The following is a 4,852-nucleotide window of genomic DNA, read 5'->3' on the forward strand; positions in this document are numbered from 1 at the left end:
ATTTAAACACTCTAGCAATGAGACAGTGTCTTTTACCACACCTGAAGGCCAATGGCTAGCTTAGTGGGTGCAGGGCAAGCCATCTCCAAGACAACAGCAATGGACAGTTCACATTCAATAGCTTTACACTGCTATTGTACAAGAAGTTTTTAAAAAAAAAAAAATCACTTCAGATCTGGCCCCAACTCTCCTTTATTTTTTTTGCATTCCTGGCTTGTTCTTTTCATGAGCTCATTTCTGCCTTGGGCTTTCTGACACAGAATGTGCAAATGAATTCAGTCCCCAACTCCAACCCCTAGCTGACGGATAAAAAACACGTACCCTTCTTTCAGGACACCTACAAATGCAACAGGTAGAAAAGGGTGTTCAATCATCACGTTGTTCCTTCTGTCTTTGAACCTGAAATGGCTATTCATGCATTCTGCTTAATGGATTACTTATCCCTAGAAAATATTTTTGTCAGTAATAATTGGGAGATAATATCCAAGAATTCCCTGCGCATTATCCATGCACACCCAGAGAGATTGAAAGTGTCAATCAGTATTATCAGCATCTACTAAATGCCTTCCATCCTAAACTCTTTTTATAAGGAAGTTAAAATATAATCCAAACATGGGAAACTTTGGGGAAAGCGAAGGAGAAATGGATAATGACACATGATCCAGGTTTAGTCTTCTGCTATTGTTAAAAGTCTTGGATGGGATTCATATAAAAAGGTTATCCAGCTAGTTTAATGGGGCCCAGCTGAGCATTAGCGCATGGATACAAATGAGTATTCAGGTTCACATTTGCAGTCTCATTCATTGCACATCTGTAAACCTGCTTGTGCTATCAACATCTCTTGCTAGATTAGATGCTGCTTGCAAGCCTGAATAGGTAAGATAAATTGACATACGGAGGCAGCTTGTTCCAAAGAGAAGAAATAGAAAGCAAAAACCATCAAAGATGCAACATGAAAGAACAAACCTTAGGCATATGTAAGGCAGCAAAAGGTAACAGGGAAACAGATGCCTTGTGACAGGTTTCGCCAGCCTTCTAGTGCTGGGAAGTTGCATAAACACAAGGTCAAAGTCTGCAAAGCAGAATAGAAGGAAAAGCAGCCAGCAGGTTTTTCCCCATGCAAGGAAGTCAATGGTCGAAGCCAGAGAGCGCTTAGGAAAGGGTACAGTTCCCCTCTCTGATAAGACTAGGTTACGCATTTGAGGCAAAGGCAAAGATTGACACACCTGCAGTCCTCGGGGTGTGGGTGGGTGTTTATATATCTGTATCTATAATCCTCTTAAGTGAAAAATTCTCAACAGAGAAGAGCCTTTTCAAAAAGCAGGAAGTCACCAGAGAATTGCTCACCTGAGGCCCCATGAGGCATCATTATGAATTACTTGCTCATTTCCTGAAGTGTTGGAATATTTCTCCTCTGCAAGGAAAGTGTGAAAAGCCTGGAATAAAAATGCAAACAGTCAGATGTAAAATTGTAAGATGATAACTGACTCGGTGCATTGCATTACACAATGGATAACCTGCCAACATGCAGTTGTAGCCTCTACACTAACCTCTACACAGAGTAGACCCTTCAAAATGAATAGACCTAAGGTAGTCATCTCCATTAATTTCAGTATGACTAAGACTGTACAGTACTCAACTGAGGGTGTGATAGTACAGTATATCTCTTTTCAACCACCTTCATTGGCTTCCTGTTTGCTTCTCTACTGAATTCAAAGTGCTGGTGCTTATTTATTTACCAAGTTTTACATCCTGCCTTCCTTCAAGGAATTCAAGCTGATTGCATGGGATTCCCTGTGTAACTTCAGCAAAGTGGTTGCCTCATGACCCTTCAGATCAAATTTTCACTTTGGAAGTGGTGTTTGAACTTGCCAGTAGCTGGGGGATGGGTGCTGAAATGGCAGTAAAATCTAGGGGTGTGTTTTTTTGTAACCAACTTAGGCTTGCTTACCCTACCTGGGGAGAATGGACTTTGCCTTATTCATAATTCAGGATGCCCTACTTCAATGAACGCTGTGGGGGGGGGGGAGTCTCCTTAGAGATGGTTTGGAAATTTCAGCTGCTCCAAAATGCTGTTTGGGGTCAGTTAGTCACAGCATATCATGCCCATATTGTTACTTCAGTCTCATTTCTTTATTGAGTTTATGACAGGTGTTACAGTTAAAATGCTTTTGGCACTTCACAGATTAATTCTTTGGTTCATGAGCGAGGGACACTTTTCGTCAGTTACCCACACTATTTGCAATTCTACCACTGAGGTACTCCAATTAGTACTCAGGGAGTTACCTCACCCCTTGTTACCGGCTTGGGAATCTTTTCCTAGAAAAACTCTCTCCTCCTGACTGGAATGAGACCCAGGGAGTCTGTATTCCCACAGCTTCTACCTCTCCTGCCTCAGACTCAGCCCTCCAGTGAACTCCTGCCTGTTTACCTTCCTCAGACACTCAACGCCATCTTCCTTTCGAAGCTGCGAGGCTCTTTCCTCTTGCTGTGGACGGTCTCCTCAGAACAGATGTTCAATTCAAATCAGATTCTCTCAGACAAACCCTCTCCTAATCCCTATCTCCCATCTCAAATTGAGCCCTCTCTCTCTCAAACTAAACCCTCGGTCCCTTCTCTATCCCTGTCTAACTCTGTCCCTCAAAAACTGCTCCTTTTATTCTTCCCTCCAAAATGCTGCTCCACAAACAGCCCCCCGCCCCCCGGCTAGCTGTCTTGGTGGTCATCAGAGAGAAGCTCCAGCCCTCTGGGTGCAATTCTGAAGGACTTCATCACCAGACTTTGGTCTGGTTCCACTGTCTGTCACAAATACTATTATGTTGGTGGTTATATGCAACAAGACCTTCTCAGAGGTGGCCTCACAGCTGTGGAATTTCATCCCATGTGAGGTCAGGCAAGCCCCGCCCCTGGATAATTTTAAACAGGCCTTTTTTATGGCCTTCAGAAGCTAAATGCAAATATTGCTGTATAAATGGCATTGCGGCCTAGTTTCTAAATAGGCTATTTGCTATTTCCCTGCTGGCTTTTAGAAAATACGGCACAGATATTTTAAATGGTTTTAAAATTTGTTTTTTTTTATATAATAATATTTTATTGCAAATTTTAAACAAAGAATATCACCAGACATATACAATACCTTCACCAAAAAGTAACAAACAGAAAAAAAAACATACAAAGACAGAAACATAAACATAAAGTGAAAAAATCATAACCGTTCATATATCATTTTTTCATACCTACTTGGACTTCCTCACACCTCCCTTTCCTGCGTTCTCCATAATAAAGTTATATACAGCAATTTATTACCTTGTTTCATTTCTTATTTCTAACTCTCAAGCGTTATGTCTCAAACTTTAAATATTTTTATCTAATACTTAACTGCTTAATTTAGACATAACATTACTTCAAATTTCAACTTTATCATTAAATTCCACTTATTGTCATATATCTTTCAACAAAATTACTGATGCCATGTTGTTTCCTTTCGTGCACTTTCTTAAGATTCATACAATTTATAGTGTTTTTGTAAATAGTCTTTAAACTTTTTCCAATCCTCTTCCACTGTCTCTTCTCCCAGGTCTCGGATTCTGCCGGTCATTTCAGCCAGCTCCATGTAGTCTGTCAGTTGCATCTGCCATTCTTCCAGTGTGGGCAGATCTTGTGTCTTCCAATATTTTGCAATAAGTATTCTTGCTGCTGTTGCGTACATAAAGAAAGTTCTGTCCTTCTTTAACACCCTCTGGCCAACAATGCCCAGAAGGAAGGCCTCTGGTTTCTTAGGGAAGGTATACTTAAATACCTTTTTCAGCTCATTGTAAATCATTTCCCAGAAGGCCTTCACTCTCGGACAAGTCCACCAGAGGTGAAAGAATGTTCCTTCAGTCTCCTTACATTTCCAACATTTATTATCATGCAGATGGTATATTTTTGCAAGTTTGACTGGGGTCATGTACCACCTATATATCATTTTTATAATATTTTCTTTCAAGGCATTACAGGCCGTGAACTTCACACCTGTGTCTGCAAACATAATGTTGTACCCAATGTCCTGCGCCCATTTTATCATTGCTGATTTAACTGTTTCGTCCTGAGTGTTCCATTTTAACAGCAAGTTATACATTTTTGAAAGTACCTTAGTCTTAGATTCTAACAATTCTGTTTCTAATTTCGATTTTTCCACCTGGAAACCTTTCTTTTTGTCCGAAATAAAAGTCTCCCTAATCTGAGCATAATGTAACCAATCTCGCACTTTGTCCTTTAATTTCTCCAAGCTCTGCAGCCTCCAAGTTAAAATTTGTTTTGAAATACAAATGATTCTCAATTAGGGTTTGATGTGAGTGTGGAGAAATTACCGTTTAAAATGTTTCCTGAGACAGGGTTTTGTTTTTTTTAAAAAAAGTTTGCTGTGGAAGTGGGGTTATGTGAAGGATTAAGTTTAAAAAACCATGAATCTGAGGGTAGATGGCAGTTGGCAGCTACTGAGTTGCAAAAAGAATGGTCATGGAAAAGCGGGTTCTTTTTATATGGACCAAGAGGATTGTGAAATTTCACTGGGTAGAAATTCTTGGTCACTTATTGGACACAAAGAAAGTGGTCTGGTGAGGGGGTAGAATTATACGCCCCTCAAATCTGACTGGTTGGTTGCAAGTGTAGGCTGGCTGGAACATAAAAAGAACCATTCTCAGTGTATTTTTGCTCTGCTAAACATTTGAAAAGGGCGTGTTTATTCTTCCGCTGCTGCTGCTGCAGCTGCTTCTGCCATTTTCATCCCGCACTATTTCAGTTACTTTTGAGTTGAAATCTGACAAACATTTTTTGTGCTTGCTTTGCACCAGGAATGCAATGTTGGGGT

General features: G+C 40.4%; 1 long non-coding RNA gene across 1 annotated transcript; it reads right to left on the minus strand.

The window, feature by feature from the left end:
• Positions 1-258: 258 nt before the first annotated feature.
• Positions 259-3,066, minus strand: LOC310706891. Its single transcript, XR_014526227.1, has 3 exons — positions 2,432-3,066; positions 1,348-1,436; positions 259-337 (listed from the first exon to the last, which is right to left on the minus strand). It is a non-coding gene; the product is annotated as an uncharacterized lncRNA (long non-coding RNA).
• Between the last annotated feature and the right edge of the window lie 1,786 nt (positions 3,067-4,852).

The sequence above is a fragment of the Podarcis liolepis genome (assembly GCF_965112155.1).
Source record: "Podarcis liolepis genome assembly, chromosome: 5".
Classification (NCBI taxonomy): domain Eukaryota; kingdom Metazoa; phylum Chordata; class Lepidosauria; order Squamata; family Lacertidae; genus Podarcis; species Podarcis liolepis.